General features: G+C 39.7%; 1 long non-coding RNA gene across 2 annotated transcripts in view; it reads right to left on the bottom strand.

Moving 5' to 3' along the window:
- LOC106629529 (uncharacterized) overlaps nt 1-19506 on the bottom strand; it is a 51870-nt gene that overhangs the window by 15470 nt on the left and 16894 nt on the right. The window contains exons 1-2 of one of the 2 annotated variants that reach the window (XR_003381038.2): nt 6162-6500; nt 715-793 (exon numbers count right to left, since the gene is read on the bottom strand). This is a non-coding gene — a long non-coding RNA (uncharacterized LOC106629529). Of the gene's footprint in view, nt 1-714; nt 794-6161; nt 6501-19506 lie in introns of those variants that run through there. The other variant, XR_012578100.1, reaches the window with a different exon arrangement.

A 19506-nucleotide genomic window follows, 5' to 3' on the forward strand; every position in this document is an offset into this window, starting at 1 on the left:
TCTTTTCTCAAAGCTTTATTTATGAGACAATAGCAAAGCTGGCAACAATAAAGAATTTTTTTACATGCTTTCAGAAATATGAATATTCAAGTGTGATCTGTGTGAGCCCTGGCATCAGCAATTGTGCCCAGATGTGTGTTTCTCTTCCCTGGGAGTGTTCAGTGGAACAAGGTGTCAGGGATATTTTCATGGACACCTGCATTGGCTTCATTTCCCACTGTTTTTACAGAAAGTTCCAAATGTCCCTGGTAATTTGGAGAGGTAACAATTACTGCTGCTCCATATGGCTTCATCCCAAAAATAACTTCAAAAGTAACTTGCAAATACTGTCTGTATGAGAAGCAATTTTGAAAAAGTCTGGATAAGTGCCTTGATGAATGAGATTTGTATAATACATAAAGGGACAAGCACTGTAACACTTTTTGTGGCAATAGGCAAGGAGGGATTTTCTACTGTCTAAATTTTGAAAAGATATAATCATCTCCTAAAAAAGAGAAATAGCTCTTGTACCTTTAATTGGCTTAAATAGAAAGGATTTATTGAACTATTAATCTCTTCTTGTCCCAAAGGAATTTTATTCCTGTATTAAGGCTTTATTTTCTTTCGTGTGGCTTAAGTTATCTAGCTATTGAACTTGCAATTTGATTTTCAGTAGTGAACTGAGTCTCACTCAAAGTGATGTCTTTAAAAAGGTAAAGACAGGTATGGGCTCACCTGAGAAAACTTCCCGTAAGATGTCTCTCAAATGTTCATTGTACTTTATTGTCATTCTTCCAGGCTACATATGATGCAACTGTAAGAGATAAATGTTTTTCCAAAGATGTTGAATTTCAGTTCTATTTTGATTTCTCAATCATATTACTAGGCTTTTGGTGGAGTTACAATAAAAAAATACCACATTCCTTTGCTTCAGGAGGAATTTTCCTAGTGATTGCTTAGGTTGATACTAATGTGTTGGACGTTAGCTGCTCCGTTCAAATAGTTGACAGTGCTGCTTAACAAATATGAAAGAATTCAAGATCTTCTGGAAGAAAGTAGAAACTTACTTCCTGTAACAGTGCAGTTAAATGCCACCTTCAATTTCTACAGGAAAGTGAGAAAGAAAAAAAAGATGAAAGAAAGAAAAGAGACAGACTTGGGAGTGTTTGTATTTAATGTTTGGTAAAATGAACAACAATAACAACAACAACAAAAAAAATACAAGAAAATGAAATATGCACAGTCTTGACACTGAATAGTGTTTTAGTCTGTCAGCAGTTTTACCAGAACCCACAACTACTCAGGCAAAAATAAATCTAAACAAAACTGCAAATGAGCTAGCACTACACATTTTAAAATAATAAGCTCTGTCCTTTTCACCATTCCCATTCCCTTGGAGGAAATTTCTTGTATTTTGTTATTCCGTTGACATTTTCACTTCCAAGGAGGGGTGAATGTCCTTGGTTCATCACAGTAGTGTTTGGAAGAAGGGTGCTGGTAAATGGAATAATTTTAATCATGGAAGAGAATCACTCTAGTCCTGCATAACAAATCTGATTCAATGTAAGCAATTTATTTTCATCAAAAACTTAGTTTTTGTCAGAGATGATTTTTTACTGTGGCTATGTGGTTTGGTTGTGACAGCAGCTGCCACTACTCAGTACGTGCAGTTCATCCAGGGAACAGGCAAAAGGCATTCCATCTGGACATGACCTGTAGGAGACGATAAGCATGGCACTAAGCCACACTACAGCAATGCAGTAAGTGAAGCTCCTCTTTCATATCCTTATGAGTGCTTCAATGTAAGAGAGTCCCTATGGGATACTACTATAAAAGCAAGCAGTCCTTGACCAAACTGGAGCAAAACCTCACTAATAAAAGGAAGAGAGACTACAAGAAATCTTCTAGAGGGTCAGAAACAGGAATTTCTGCATATTGGTTTGGCTGAAGATAGTCTATTTAAAGATAGTATCTTGTAGTTACATAGAAAGTGAGATTATCTAATTTCAGGTATGCAGAAACTGGCAAAATATCCATGAGGGGTTATGTTAAGATACAGTTTCCTTAGGGGAAAAAGTGCCCTTACTTCCAAGAAAAATGAGAACTATTTATCAGCTGGATTTGTAAAAAATCAGGCTTCCTCTCTGTCTAGGGCTTTTTAAGAGGAAAGGAAGAAGAAATACTTTCTTCATGGGTAATGATTCTAGTTGCCTTTTTAGTGTACATATGTTACTGTGCTAAAAGCCCACACAAAGATATGTGGCCTGAAGCTGCCAGTTTGGAGGGGCCTGGGGTGAAGCTGGAGGATGCTTAGTCTTCACAAAAGGCCCAAAAGCTTAGTCTTTAGCACTTGTATGCCTGCACATCAAACACATACTTTGTTTGTTTTCCACCCCCGGCAATATGTAGTAATGAAGATGTCCTGGTAGTTTATTACTGATAGCAAAGAACCTGCAAGTGGATAAATTAACTTTGCTGTGTCTAACGTGTGTTTCTGCAGAGATGCCCAGACTAGTTCTGAAGGAGCATGGTCATCCTGCTGAGCTCAGGACTCAACAGGGGCCCAGGGCTCTCCCTGTCCTTCAGGACTTCCCTGCAGCACACAGGACAGGTGCCCAGGATCTGCACTAGGATCCACGCAGGCATGCCTGGATCTGCACTGGGACCCCCAGCCAGCAGCAGCATCCCTTTGAGCATACTTTGAAAGGTGAAAGTGCAGCATCTACCCTAGCCCTGTTGCTGTGTGTCAGACACAGATTGTCTCTTTGATTGCTTCTGGCATTTAATCTGTAGTGTATGCAGAGTAAACTTTTGCTTAATTGCAATTGGGAGCAGCCCCAGCATGGCATCTAGTGGGCAGAAAGATGTCAAGTGAGAGGTGCTGAGGTTCAGGTGCTTTGTTACATCCCCAAACTGGGACAAAAAATCTCTGGTTCTCTGCTAATGAATGAAAACTTTTATTTGTAAAAATGGAATTGAAATGGCTATCTCTGACTTTACTATTTGCATCTATTACACAATATTGTGTACATCTATTTCCACATATTGTGGAAACATGGAAGCCGTTATGCTGGCATTTGCATAAAATTTTCTGCCTTCTTCAAACCAAAGCATGTCTATAGTCCCCTGAGACTCTGAGTAATCACACATTCTCTTGTGGAACATCTAGCTAAGTGATGCTTCAATAGCATTCACAGATAAAATAGCATTCTTGGAAAATCTTCACCCATGGCTAATCACACGTATCTCCTGTTGATTAAGGGCTCCTTGGCTTCAAGGGTTTTTTAAAATTTATTACAGTTTCAGAAACATACACAAAAGAGCTGAAGCCCATGATTTTTTGCTTAGAGGCTTTTCATACAAGCAAGCCATCCTATGACTTTTCTCTCGCAAGACAACCATTTTTTCTCTTTTGGAGGTGAGATGCTTTTAATATAGGCCAAGATTTTCAGTAAAAGCCAAAGGTTATTTTGACTGAACTTCATGACAGATACTTTAAAATGACAGAATTTTCAGTGCATGTTCTACGCTTCAGGACAAGCAAGATGGTTACTCTGAGTCCACAAAAAAGAAAGAATTGTACAGAATTCAGCTTTTTTCCATCTTGGATGACCGCTAATCTCTTGCAAATCCAAAGCAAATCCACAGAAAATTTTTGGGCTATGGAGAAATAACTGAAGGGGGGAAAAAAGAAGGCAATTACACTGTTTATTTAAGCTGACACCTGATGCAAATTTGACCTTTTTAATTAAAAGAAAGTGCTTCAGGTACTTTATCCTGAGGATCTCATCAGCCCTCACTGTTTGACACAGAGCCCTGGAAACGCAGTCAAAAGTGTCAAAACTTTTGCGCTAAAAAATGGGAAAAATAAATGCCAGATTTGCAACGATTTCAACACATGATCTGTCACTATTCTGCTGACATGGAGAAAAGTGGCTTCTCCAAGAGGAAGTGATGCCTCTTGTAGTCAGAAGAGGTTGTGGACAGCAATCCTGGCAAGTGCATAAATTGGGTTTCTTCTGCATCTAGCTCATTTCAGGAGATGGCATTTTAGAGATGAATCCTCATGCTGTGAAAAGATGTGATCCCACTTGCAGTATATAACAATTCTACGGTGTTTCTTAAGGGGAGTTGGACACATCTGAATTTCTGGCATCAGCCCAGGCTCTCCCAGAAGGTCTATTCTGAGCTCCCTGTGCAATGAAGTAAGAGCTGTGCATATGTCAGTGTACTAAAGGTTCTGCATGCTGTGAAACACAGTTAAGGAAGTTTCTCACAGGCACCCCTTGCTTTTATATTTGGAGATCCAACAATCTTGCAATGGCACAAAAATCTGGTAAGAAGCATGGATTTGATTTCAACTGACAAGTATTATTGGTTTAAGCTAAATTTACCTCTGTTTGAAGCATAACTTAAAAGATTGCTGTTCACTCTTGTTACTTCAGTGATGCAGAATTCAAGGATGCCAATTCAAAGATCAGGAGATGCCTAATTAGGAACACTTACTGAAATTTAAAACACTTCCAAGCAGTTAGAGGATGACTGCTCAGATGCTGCAGTGGATATCACAAGTAAGGAAGCAGAGTGAATTCTCTCACACACTGGCATTATTGATAGCATGGACATTTTCTGTACACTGAACTGAAAATAATTCAATACAAGCTCACACATCTCAAGACTGTCTCTTTGTATCTCAGCATTGATTAAAAAGTGTTCACCCGAACATCAAAATCAGTTTTTCCAAAATAATTTTTTCATTGAAGAGCAGCTCAATTGATGAACATATTTTAGTAGATGTTTATTCCCTACCAAAAAGTCTACAGTTTCAAAGGAGAAAAACCACACTGTGTGAATTCATTCTAAATATAGAATGAATAGATAAATATAGACAAACTGTAATAAATATTTCTGGACACATCTATTTTATTTACTTTCATCCCTTCAGCCCATCTTGAAGCAAAAAACTGGAGTATCAGCACTGGGCACTGGAGAACACCATGAAGAAGTAGAAATGCCTGAATAGGAAAATTCATCATGTTTTTACTTGTTGCAAAACAACTTCAATTAGGTAAATTCTGACAATTTAGGATCCATCTTTATCTGAAGAACTCTTCTCTTTCTGTCAATGGGGATGTCACTTGGCACCATGAGTTCAGGAGATAGATTCTTATCTACCAGAAAACACATATTTGACCTGACAAGCAAAGACCTAATTTTATCACAGTAATGTTGATTTTTGTTGGTTTTCTTTTTTTAGAGTCATCTAAGGTCTTTGAGGAGTATAATTCTGCAATTATTTACTTAGGGAAAAAAAAAACAAACAAAAAACTGCCACAAAACCAGAATTCTAATTATAGAGAGACATTTATGTTTGCATTCCAGGGAACACCTTCCTCGATATTACTTGGCTGGCACTGGAGAATGGGAATAAAAGGCTGTACTGGTATATATGTTAGTCAACCTGCAGAAAAGCTCAGATTTCAACTATGCCCTTTAATGATCTTTGAGGATCAGAACAAACCAGCCAAGACTTAATTTTCTACTAATTAAATGGCATTTTTGTCTAGTCTGCATCGATCAATAATACAATGTTTTTAGTGGTCAGTGCCATCTGCCTCTGTCTTCTTACCCACCTAAAACTCAAATGCCAAAATCATTTTTACAATAGGGTAAATCAAATGAATTATTTGCATTAAGGAGCAATCCATGCTATTAATCTCTGTTGCAGTGTGCAGTTAAGAGCAATAAAGGCTGAATCCTGATGACATAACCCATGAAAACTACAGTAATTTAAAATTTATTTACTCCTGAAACTTGACTAATCTCTTGAAAAGTTCAGATATCAGAGAGATAATCTGATTTTAAAGCCATTAACAGGATGCCAGATGTAATGTGTCACTGTACCTTGCATGTGACAGTATTTTCCCTAACAATGTCATAAACAGGGTACATTTAAAATTAAAAATGTAGCCTCCACAACACAAAATGCCAAGAAAGGCAGTCCAGTATTTTACAAACATGTTATTAGTGAAGAAAGTCAAGCTTTTAAAATTGAAATTACTGTATTAATTCACAGCAGAATCACATCCAGAAATTTTTCCCTTGTTTCAACCTATTGATCAGGCAAGTGGATTTAAATTTCTTGCAAACACTATTTATTATTCTTTATGTATCTTTCTCACCTGCAGTCTTCTAGAAATATTCAATTACAGCATCAGAAAGATCAAAGTAGGGTATGCTCACTTCCATCTGGATTCCAGCCAGTGCTATCTGCTAGGTCCATCTTTAAGCTCCCACACATCACTGTGCAAGCAGAGTAGCTGTACCACACACCTCTTCCCCTGGGGTAACACAAGAGGACATTCATGCAGAGCTCTCCATCAATAGGGAGATGTCAGCCCATCTGGAAAGTTGTTTACAGGCCATGTAAAAGGGGGACAGAGAAGAGGGTTGACTCATGGCAGCCAGATTCATAAACAATGACCCAAATATCATTGTTTCAGAAGGAACGGTGCAAGAGCTAAGCTCCCTCCCATGAATTTGCACAGCCAGTATTTATGCTGCAGATAACCCCAGCTGACCTTTCTAGCATTCAGAGAATAATAGCTTTGCTGAGATGAACCAGTACTGAACAACTTTTCCAGTGTGTCAGGCAAAATAAACTCTGGATTCACACTATCTATGCTGTCTTTCATGAACTTACATAAATGTAACAAATAAACAAGAATCTATTGCAAAGAAATGCCATGCTGCTCTTGTTCAAATTCTACTACTTTCCTTTTCCACTACATCTGAACAATATCTCGTGTTAACCCTCCTGGCGGGGGATGAGGAAAGCAATTAACTTTATAACTTTGGTGCCATGGCATAATTGGTTCCCCCCTTTTCTGCCTTCATGATAATTTCAAATGTATGAAGAATTAATATTTAACTACCTTCTAAAGTTTATGATGCCTAGGTTATTAGTTTTATCAGATACTGGTTAATGCATATTCCATTACAACACAATTGTGTGAGCTCTTCCTTGGAAAAAGAAAAGAACTTGTTTTCTTACAGCCTCAAAGAATAAATACCTTTCACTCTGGGAGAAAAATTAAATATGTACATATTGCTTAGCCTCAGCTGCATCCCCAGACATAAACCCCCCATATGCCTTCTATATTTTTATTACTACTATTTTTGTATTTTGGGAAATGCCCAAAACAAGCACTTCCATTCCTCCCTTGGTATGGTTTTAAAGTGATGAAAACTGACTCAGTTGACTTCTGTGCACTGGGCAAATTAGCAGGACCATACCACAGAAACCTTTGAACTAATATAAATTTAAGCAGTGCTATTTGTTATGAAGTTAAATACAAGCATCCTGCCTCTGGGAGCCTCTCCAGAGAGCAGAGAATACTGAACCAAAGGGATGCTAAGTTTCTTAACATTGCATTATTTAAGCCCTGCTGTCCTTTGCTGAACAAAAGAGAAATATATATATTTTTTAAACTGTCCATGGAATAAGAAGCATTGTTCTGTGGCTGACATAAATCATGCAGAAGCATCTGACCCTAGCTGCTTATCTTGGGTGATTTCATTAGCTAGTCTTACAAGCATATCTTCCCGGGAAGCAGGTGGCTTGGTACACTCTTCCCCCTGCAGGTGTGGGGTTTGCAGGCACCACTAGTGAGATCAATGTTGGGCAAAGTGGGTGACATCTGCATCTTGTGTTGAAGGTCACTCTGGAAATATAAGTTCAATTAAGCAACTGTACACCTTGGGGCAGAGGGAGAGGGGGGATGCCTGTATTCTGCTGTGACATATGGCAAGGGTCACAAATGCCATGAGAGCATGTCATTGTCCATACACAAACATCATTGTATCATTACACCTTATAATAGGTGCAATTGCATATAAAGAGATGGCAGCAGAATTGGCAGAGCCAGAAACAGAGTCTGGAGAGTCCACGTTTCTCATAAGCCTTGTTTTCATGCTGGCCAGTGAAGCATAGCTGTTGGTGGCAGAAGTCTGAAGAGTTTCTGTATGTGCTTACAGTTATCATCTACATCCTTCACATCTCATTCAAACTTCTAAAATGTGCCTGATATCGATCAGATCTCAGCATTTCTAAGGTGTTTGTCAGTCTTAACAACTTCTTATCCCTAGCTGATAGCCCTCTACCTTCATTCATTACCTGGAATGATGTCTGCAGCAACCTTTTATAGAAACCCTGGCTACTTCCTCCCCCTTCAATCCAGGTGCACCTTGAGGTTGAGGTTGCAGTGTGCCTAAGGCAACCTGTGCCACAGTTCTCACTTTGAGGGGTCAGTCAGGTTCCCAGGTCCTCACCTCATCTCCCTTCCTCTGGGGAGCTGGGCCCAGGTGGGACAGGTCAGCTTAGGTGATATGGACCACAGGACAGGAAATCTGAAATCTCCCTTGTCCCACTATGCACCTGATCAGGAAACTGCAAATGGGGTCAAAGTGGTGGGGCTCTGACATCAGCCTGACATAAAAACCATTTCCCTGACATGCCCTTTTGGTCCTGGGTCACAGTGCCGGCTGCCTGGCTGTGCTTTCAGACTGTGCTTCCCCTGCTTTGCTAACGCTCGCCTTGGCTTCCCCTTCTTCTCTGTCTTGCATTTGTTTTAACAACACTGATGCAACTTGCACTTCTCCATGTGAGGACAAGCCACACATCTGAAGAGAAAATTGCTCCCTACAGATTTGCTTGCAGAGCCAGAAAAACAGTCCTTTGCAGAAGGGATTTTTCAACACTCAGTGTGCCTATGCCAAAATGCCTCAGCAGATTCCCTTGACTTCACTTCTTCACTGAACTAATTGCTCTGCTGGAGTCTGTTCCTGTTGCTGTCAGGGAGGCAATGGCATAAAGTGGATAATGGAAGCTATAGAAGTGGCAAACGTCCTGTGTTTTTTTTCCCCTGCTCTTCCTGCCCTAGGAAGGATGTGGGTTGATCTTGAGAGGAAAGACATCAGATCAGTTCTGTTTCTTTCTTTTTCTAAAATCAGCTGCTAAGTGAAATAAAAAATTGTGCACAGGAATACTAACAGATCTTTGTTTTCCCCCCTCACTAAGAGTCAGCAGCTGCTTAGTATTTCACAGAGAAAGATAGGGAATGTGATGATTGTGGCCAGTGAAATGCACTGATTTGTTTTCTTGTATTGTTCTCAACCAAATTTCTTAGTGCTTTGAGACTTGAAAAAATCACAAAGAATATCAAAATTATGAAATTCCTAGGAAGAAAAAAAAAATTCAAGTAAACAAATTGTGAGTTAAAGTTTTACCATGAAGTAGCTTTGCTGACAAGAGAATTAGACCAAGATGATCTTGGCAAACAGGACATTGTGTTAACTGTGCAAACTTTTTCTATGTTGATATATATCTCTTAATAGTACAGTAGGATCTTTTTATCCACATTTCATGGAGAAACTGATTTACAGATTGAAAAGAAGATGAGCTCTTTAAAACTGTACAAGATTTAAACCAAATCTTTTGGTATTCTACATCAGGTTTTCTGTATACATAGAACTATCTCCAACTCTTCTTTATTTTCTAGAGACTTTTTATTTCACCAGATTTACTTCATTTCTTCCATCTTCAAAATAGATCTTTTCTCCCCAGCCTCCTAGATTGTTTAGAAAGAGAAATAATTAAAGATGGAGAAAGGGAAGTGAGAGGTTTTGATGTCACATATTGAGTTATGCTTTGGTTTTTCTAGCTTATAATTTTCTTGAGACCCCTCATACTGTAGCTAGCAGTATGCTGTTCTCTTGAACAGCAATTTGTCAAACTCTTTTTGTCATAGCTTCACCTCCACAAGTGAGAAAAAGGCCCATTTCTACAGATGTCCAAATAAAACCTCTTCCAGAATCAAATGGTTAGTGCCCTGAATTGTCATATAGCAAATGCACAGTCTCTAAATAATTATGGAATGTATGAAGATTCAATGGGAAACGGGAAATGAAGGAAAATGAAAAAGATCTCACCCTTTCTTGTTTTTTTCTTTTGCCCCATTTTTGTGCTCCATCCTATTCATGCAAGTCAGTATAAAAGTGCATCCTCTCTGCTCCCATGCCAGCCTACTCATGTTGTGGTTATATTCATTCAGCACTCAAGAAATAGGTGCCTAAGTCATTTGGATCCAAGGCGTATCACAAACACCATACTCAGGTCTACTTTTATCTTTGAATCAGTAAGATTGAAGTTTTTTCTGTCCCATAGCTATTTTCCCCACTCTGTGAGTTGCTGGAGCTAGAGTGGCCTGGAGAACAAACACCAAAAGGAAGATTTGCTGCAATGTTCACAAACAAAAGAAAAGTTGATATTAGTGTAAATTCTGAACCGTACACTTGCAGATTAGACAACAGCTGACTTCCTTGGAAATGCTTCTCTGGTTCCTGTTTCACAGATGTCCCACAGAAAATGAAATGCAGTCTTATTGTCCAAAGAGCTGGGAGGAAATTGTGGCTCCTGGTTGGTTTATGCTGAGCATGGAAAGCTGTTTGCAAGGATATATACTGAAGATGTTTCCATCTGCTGCCCTCTCAGCTATGAAAGAATTGCAGAGTTGGAACTCTCTTACAGGATCCTACTTAATGCACTGGCCTAGCCCCTTTCTAGGCTCTGTTTGTAAATTCTCTGGTACAAAAGCAGGGGTGCACAGCAGGTAATACATTTTGAGAGGAGTATTGTTCTACTACCAAGGCCATATCATTGCTTCTGGTCAGCTTCTGGGCTCATGTTTTACAGGACTAGCTGAAGGATGCCAGAATAGGGCAATACTCCCTATCATTTCATATTATGTCAAAACCAAACCCATGGATATGAAAAAGGGCTGTGAACTCTGTGAACTATTTTTTATAGATATACCATATACAGATCTCCAAAAGGTCAAGAGAGGGGAGCAGAGGAGTCTTACTTTGGCTCTGTCTGAATGGTATTTTTTCTTAGGAAATCTCTTATCCAACAACTTTGTCTGTGGCCACAAAGGTTATTGTGTGTATTGCATGTTTGTATTAAGGTAATGAATAGAGCTGCCCCAGTATGTGTGTAAAGTGCTCATCAGTCATCCTCTCTACTCTAAAATGCTTCTGTGTGATTGTAAACACGATGGAGAAATGATTGATCCACTTCTAGGTAAATGTTGGATAAATAAGAGAAAAAAGCCAAGCATACACAAACAACGTGCTCAGGGCGATGGCTTTATTCATATTCAAATCCATATTTTACTATAATTCTGGCGACTGTGACCTATCAACTAAAGTGGGATAGTTCCTTTCCTTGGTAAAAGTGATACCAGAAAATTAAATTACCTTCTTCTTCCTACTTCTTTGAAAAAAAAATGACAATTTTTCCTATAACACATTTCAGGCGTGCATAACATTCCTACCCAGTTATGCCTATCAATAACCTTTTACATATTTAGTATGGACCATTGTGCCCTTCTATATTTCACTCTAAATGATGATCTTACAAGCAGAAGTTCTTGTGTGTTCTGGTGTATTCTGATATCAACATGTTGGACCAGGAGATATTACCTGAAATCAACAAATGCAACTTTTCTGAATTTGCTTATCAAGCTCTTTGTCCACCTAAGATCTTTCTGTGGCCTTAGAATGTGAGTCTTGGGCTGTTCCATGCTACTCACTTGGCTGCTTGCATTGTGGCTGAATCCTGCTGGGAGTTCTGAAACAAAGACAAATAGAGATGGAGACAGGAGGAGCAGCTGCCTCTGCTGGCTGAACTTTGATGTCAGATTAGGACAATTCCAAGAGAAAGAATAAAGCACTGGTAGGATTCTGCAAAGGTCCAAGCCCATAGAGCAGACAAGCACAAGTCCTCTACCAGGAGAGCTTTCTTCACCTCTTCTGGCTGAGACCATAATACCCCAGCACCAGAGAAGGCAGGTTCTTTGGAAATACAGAGAATGTAAATGCTAAGAGAATAATATATTTTGGGATATAGTTATTTTATCTGGAATTTTGAACACATATGCCATGTCTAATGCCTTTGACATCTTTATTTATTCCTAATCTGGTGTAGTTGTATCCTTTCCTGGCAGGGAAACTATTTACCACCCCAAAGGACATGACAGATTGTTGTTGTGTGAAGTCAAGGGGATAACTTGGTGTTTCTCTTCATTCACAGTCTTAGGACTTTTCCTTTGTCCTTGTCTCCATGTACAATTATTCCTGTTAAAGTGCAGTTTTTACTTTATAGGATTTTCTAATATGGATGGTAAAATGTAATTTCTACAACAAAATTTAAGGCCATAATGGAAGGGTTAGGTTTTATACCAAAGCCTGAATCCCTAATGATTCATCCACTGTTGTACACACTTCCAAATTAGAAGTGGAAACATGAAATATAGGGAGTAATTAGGTGATGACTAATGGAGACTAATTATTTTGCTGCTACAAGATGAAAAGACATTTTTAATATCATCTAATTTTCAGATTGACTTTACACGCTTACACCTTGTCAGCTGAAGTTTGCCATGGAACAAAGTACTCATTGAAAATCAGTAGAAAGGTCTACTTAAGGTACTGAGGTGCTTATTTCTAAGGGAATTTGAGGTGAGCAGAGAAATAACCATTAATAAATCAAATTCAAAGAATGTCTTCAAACACTAAGGTTAAAATAACAGAAAGCTCTATTTATGAACTTGCAGATAACTAGAAACAACAGTGTAGAGAGGAGTTAACCACTTTTATTCACCTCAAAAGGTTTAAAATGAGGTCCTAACAATCATTACTTAAATGTCAGTGGTATTTACTAATTTGATTAAAACTTATATGAGAAATTATTTCATAAATATGTGCACATTCTTCTGTGGCTGATATTTCACAAGGGGATCTGGAACAGGCAATGGTTTGGAGGGATGTAATTTCTTTCCTATTGTTTAAAGGAGTAAAATTTGCAGGACTAGTTGAGACTGAGCGGGGAGCAAGCCCTGGTGCTTTCAGCAGAGCGTGGGGATGGCATTTGAGCTGCTATTACATTCTGCTTCTAAAGGCATGCTACTGTCACACTTCAAACAGGTGGAGGGAGCTCATGCAGCACACAAACCTTGGGATTTGCACTGCTGTTTCCTCCAAATTTTCATGTGAACAAGATTTACCTCTCGGTGTGGTCAGATCAGTGAAACCTCAACACTACTGTGCAGTATCTGCCTAAGAAGTACGGCAGTTTTGAGGAGGTACTACCCATAGGACATGCAAAACAGAAGTTATAGAAGGTCAGGCACATTGGCAGCAGCACCTTCTGAATGTTCACTGCAGAAGGTGCAGCCATGGAAAGAGTTAGGGAAAGTTCAGGAAAATTCACAAAAATTACCTTTCTGAGTAATGAAAGGTAATTTAATTAATTCCTTTACCTCCTTTCTGAGGATATGAAATGAAGCAACAGAAATGACAAAGAGGACTTTCAAGCAATGAGTACTGTAAAAATACACAGGAAATACAGGCTCATTGACAGTCCAAACTGGCCACCTCACTCATGTGCAATGTTTCTAGTGTTTTCACTTCACATGCTAGCTAAGATAATCACTTTGCACCTAGAATTGAATATGCTGTCTGAAGACCAGTTTGAGCCTTTAATCCATGAGATCTTGGCTTTCACCCAAAGCAGAATGAAACATTAACTAGAGAAACTTTGAAATCTTTGATGAAATTGAGTCATTTTCTAGTCAGCCTTGCTGCCCCTAATCCCTGTGAGAGGAGTAGGCAAAATGCTTATGAATGCTACAAGAGATTGTGTCTAGGTGATCAGAGAGCCAGGAAAATTTAATGAATAGCTTATCTGAGCCAAGTATAAAACAAGGGAGAGTTTTGATGAAAAGTCCCCTGCACGTGCTCCTCTCCTCTTGCCTTTGATGTCTGATATGTTGCTGCATTTAAGGTGCCCACCACGACAGGAGGTTTTTGAAAGGCTTCAGCAGAAGATATATGTCCCAAAGTTATCCCATAGTGAAAAGCACAACAGATAAGGTAGCCTGATGTTTCTGGGACTTTACCACATTGAGGACATTTGTATGGAATGGACAGCTGGGAGAAACTATGTAAACAGAGTCAGGAGAAATATAGAACCACTGAGCATGCGAGGATGATGTTAGGAAGCTGAAGCCTATGTAGACCTTAAATTGGTGAAAGAGGTAAGGGGTAATGGGAAAGGTTTATGCAGGTATTTCAGCAGTAAAATATCTAGAGAAAGCACAGGCCCACTGCTGAACACAGCAAGGGAGGGAATAAACACAGAGAAGCCAAGGTGCTAATGGTCTTTTCCACTAGGTCTTTGTTGAAAAAAACTGTCTTCAGAATCTGTGAAAACAGTGGGAGATCCCAGAGCAAGGAAGATGTACCCTTGTCGGGGGGTCAGGTTAGGGAACTCTTACAGACCCTGGAGTCATGGAGTCTCATGGGATGCTCTCAAAACTGCTGAGGCAGCTGCTCAATGTAACTGCAAAGACTTTCTTGCTTATCTTGGAAAGACCATGATGATTGGAGTCATTCGTGTGGGGTGAGACAAAGCAAACCTCACTTCTCAGGAAAGACAGGAAAAAAAATCTGGGGAAATATAGGACAGTTAGACTCACCTAAATCACTGTGAAAGTGATGGAGCGGATAATCCTGGAAACTATTTCCAGTTTCATGAAAGACCAGAAAGTGATTGTGTGTAGTCAGCATGGATTTACAAAGAGGAGCTCTTTTCTAAGTAACCTGACAGCCTTCTAAAATGAGGCTAGTTTGATGTATGAAGGGAGAACAGTGGGTCTTGTTTACCTTGACTTTAGTAAGGCCTTTGACACTTCTGTGACAGCCTCATAGAGAAGCTGACAAAGCACAGGCTGAGAAAGATGACTGTGAAATGGACAGAAAGCTGGCTGAATTTTCAGCTTCCAATTATGCCCTCAGCAATACAAAATGCAACCATGGGCCAGTCATTAGTGGGGGTCCTCAGCAGATAGTACTTGACTAATCCTGTTTAACAGTTTCATTAGTGACATGTGAGACTGGAGAGTGCGGACCCTCTACAAGTTGGCATATGGTGAAAAACTGGGAGGAGTGGTTGGTACACACTACATGGCTATGCTGACATTCAGTGGATCTTGATGGAGCAGACTGGAGAAATTGACAGAAGGCAACCTTGTGAAACGGGGATATGCAAAGTCCTGGACCTGGTGAGGAAAAACCCTGTGCACCAAAAGAGACTGGAGAACAACCACCTGGAAAGTAACTGGCAGAGAAAGATCTGGGTATCCTGGTGAATAAGGAGCTGAATATGATCCAGCAGTGAGCCTTTGTAGCAAAGACAGCCAACATCAGACTGCATTAGAAAGAGCCTTGCCAACACTACTGGGCACTGGTGAGTCACATCTGGAGGACTGTGTCCAGTCCAGTGCAAGAGACATGAGGACATACTGGAATGTGTCCAAAAAAGGCTGTGAAGATGACTCTGATAGGAACACCTGATACAGAAGAAGAGGCTGAGAGTGCAGGGACTGTGGGAAGAGAAGCCTCAGGGAAATTTATCAAGGTGTATAAATAATTGAAAAAAATGTAGTAAAGACCCAGGTTCTTATCACTGGTACCCAGTGAAAGGATTAGAGACAATGGACAGAAACTGAAAGACAAGACAATCCAATTAAATACAGGAAAAAACCCTATTTTTTACTCTAAGGCTAATCAAGCACTGGGAGAGGTTGCCCAAAAAGGTTGTGGAGATCTTGTGCCTGAAGGTGTTGAAACCTGACTGGACACAGTCCTGAATTCACTCTGCTTTGAACAGGAGGGTTGCACTCGATGACCTCCAAAAGCACCTTCAGCCATTGTACGACTTCATAAAGTGAGCTGGAAGTTAAACAAATAACCCTTGACTGATTCTTCTTCCCATTAAAACTGTGCAGCACCTTTGCATCTTCCACTGTTTTAAGAAAGATGAAAATAGTATTTCTTGAACAGATCAAGTGATCTTGATCCTGTGGGGAGTGGAGGGTTGGATGTGTAGGTAGGCATCAGGAAATTCCCATTTTGTTCAATTAGCCTTTTTGCTGTCTACTTTAAATTCAATGGCCTTGACCCTTTCAAAGAACAGATCTTTTTTCTAAAATAGAAAAGGATTTTAAATATTTCAGGTCCTATAATCTGGTGATATACATAATGGAAGTACTTTTATTCTATTATCAAGGTGGCTGCAAATAGGAGAACTCAGTAGGTTATTTCAGTCTTAAAAGGAATGTTAATTAGGTACTTTGGAGCAGAGGAGCACTTTCAAAGCAGATGGTTTCTCACTACATCCCTTGCTTAGAGGTGTGAACCAGTTTCAGCTTTAGAAGTGTTAGAACTTATGAACACTATAAAAACCAACATTTCAGGTGTAGAACAAAGTCTAGATGTATTGCCTATGATCTCTCTGTTATTTCTAAAAGTCCTTTTTGGAAAACAAGCCTTGCTGCACGTAACAAATTCGTACTCGATGAATACCAGTACAAAAAAATATTGAGAATTTTTCATTTCATTAACTAGTTTCCCAGTTGCCTAGTCTTCAGTAGATGATTTCTATTAAGTCAGTTGATGAATATCAGAATAATTCCAGAACTTTAAAAAACTGAGAAGACACAGCTGGCAATGAAACTTTGTAAAATTAAAAAGGGTTAAAATTATGAGCTGTTATTTTTAAACCTGCCTACTCCCATTCCAGCAATGTAGATCTACTGCCAAAAGATAAGGATTAAAATGTTAGATGTCTAAAAAATACATGATTTACCAATCTCACGTAGAAGAAATAAAGGACACATGTATTTCTTTATCCTTACCCAGACTCAGGCTCCCACTTTGGGACCTGCATTGACAAATAAAATCAACACATACTTAATGTAGCAATGTCTTTCTAACCCTTTTTGCTGACTAGCTCTACCTAACTATTTTCAAAGTGCAAAATTTTTTCCCTAGAAAAATGCAGAAATTTCCAATATTTCATCAGGCTGGATTTGATTGGCTTCCCTTGAGGCTAGCTGCAGTTTTGTACTGCTATATTATTTTAGAGAAACAGCAGAATAGATCCAGTTGAAATAACTATTGACAGAAAAGACAGGAATTTAAATTTCAATACTGTTCATCTTCCATGCAGTGACATTTTAGAAGTAAAGATCTCTGCAGAGAATATCTTCAGGATGGTGTAGTAATTAACAGAAACATATCCTTACATAAACCCTTCTTTTTTCATGAGAGATAAAAGTGTTCCCTCATAATGCAGTATTTGGAAAAACCTATACAATTCTCATTTAACAGTTCACAAAGATATGGAAAGAGAGGCTTCAAAGGTGAAAAATACTTGCAAATTGTGTTAAAAGTGGGAGAAGAAATCAGGTGGATCACACTCACTAGGATATTTGCAGGAAAGAAAGAATTGCAATCCAAATACAGACATTCTCTGCTTTGTTAGGACTGACTTGCTGTTGTGGAACCAGCTTGAAGACAGCACCTTTCTCTGGGTCTGTTTTGGGGGGTCAGGATCTCTCCCAGGTGAGATTCCCCCTCATCCACCTGAGGCCACCAGGCAGCAGAAGAGGACTGGTGAGAGTCTTGTGTGGGGAATCTCTTAGAACTGAAATGGTCATCCTGACTGCATGAACGTCCCATCCCTCAGAGAGCTGGGTGAGGGACTGTACAGACTGTCGGGGGGAGAGTGCAGAACAGTTGGATATAGACAGAGCTTTGCTTTTGAACACAGAAAGAAAGGAGGCGGGGGAGGCAGGGGAAGGTTGCCAATATGTCAGATGTACAGCTTGTAGTCCTACCAGGCTTCATGTTGTGCATTCAAACCCTTAAATAAAAACATAACATAGGGTAGGCCACCACCTTTTCTTCTTCCTGCTGCGCAACCAACTGGCGACATACTTAGCTTCCTTCTCCCAAATATGTCCCAAAGTCATACAAATTCCAGACTTAATTAATCTCATTCTTGCTTGTAAATATTCCTGTAATAGCAGATCAGCACATCTGACTCTTAAAAATTATCCACTTGAAAAGGTATTTTCCCATCGTGTTTCTGAGGTTACCTCTAGCACTCCATTATCATTACAGTATCATGGAAGTGGCTCTGTTTTCTGCTCTACATTTTCCTCTTGCACTGCAGAGCAGGAGGATGTGGCCACCTCTGTGGCTTTGGGATTTTGTGCTCCTTCAGTTTATGGGTGCCCTGGAGCTTCTCAGCATGGCAGGGTCATCCAGACCTTGCACTGCAGTGGCTGATGCAATCTTCTTTCAAAATGAAGGGTTTGAAGTAGCTGCATATGAGGAAAAAGTACACTTCAAAAAGGCCCCATATAAGGCAGAAGTGCTGGATTGGTTTTATGAAGGGAGTAGCACTGTCTTCCCAAGAAGGACCTGTGCCTCAAGACACTGGGTGCTCAGGCACAAAGAATTCTGGTGCTTTATGAGCAGGGGTTCCCAGCTTTCTCGACATCGCACACTACCAGACACAGCTTGTCCTCCCCCCTCAGTGGGGAGCTGCCTGTCACACCCTGGCCCCTCCAGCCCTGGCAGCATTCTCCACCACTGAAGCCAATGAAATTGCAGGCTTTCATCAGCTCTGCGGGGACAGTCAGGTACAGAGGCAGCTGACAATGTGGCTCATTTCACACACATCCCTTGCACTGCTCAGCCCTGCCGGTCCAGGGAAGTGAATTGGCAGCATCTGTCAACCAAAACACTGCAAACAGAGAGGCAGATGCCGTTTGCAAATGGTACAGAAAGGTTTTACAAGTGGCTTCATTTTACACATATGTATCCTGCTTTTACTGGAATCTGTCAGCTAAGCAGGGTATGGTGTATAAGCATACCCTGTACCCCAGAAAGAATGACCTCAATTTAAATGTTGTTTTAGAAGTTATTTCTTTCTGAACACTGTCAATAATAAGAAATAATAAAAATTTACAAACTACATGTATCTATTTGTAAAGGAAAAAAAAAGGTTGCTGCAAACAACTACTGAAAATTCCAGACTAAATTGTTTGGCAAGAGGTTTGGCCATCAATGCACTCAAAGAAACAGACTCTGCAATTATCACTCATCAACCACCACCTACCAGTTGGGAACTAGTTGGAAAGGGTTTAACATGAATATAAATGAGGTGGGAGGGATATGTGGGAATGAGATTGTGTGGCATATTTGGGGGATTTTTTTGACTTCTTTCCAGACATATTTCAGTTTACATAAATATTTGAGGGTTGGATCAGACAGGATTTGCAGCACAATAGTAATAGGAATGCCTTTGCAAAAACTGTGATATGTTTTAAATTAGTCTCTGAGGAGGGGGAAAGCAAATGAGGCTTTCTCAATGCATACATTCAAGCACCATTTAATTATTACAGACCAGAATGATGGGATTCCCTGCCAGTTTCTCCTCTTTTTCTTTGTTTCCCCTCCCTCTTTGTGATTTCATTAGAAAGTGAAATGCACTTTTTAGATGACTGGCACTACCTAATATTCCTTGCAGAAAGAAAGATGCCTGCTGAAGACCAG

The sequence above is a fragment of the Zonotrichia albicollis genome, chromosome Z (genome assembly GCF_047830755.1).
Source record: "Zonotrichia albicollis isolate bZonAlb1 chromosome Z, bZonAlb1.hap1, whole genome shotgun sequence".
Lineage (NCBI taxonomy): Eukaryota > Metazoa > Chordata > Aves > Passeriformes > Passerellidae > Zonotrichia > Zonotrichia albicollis.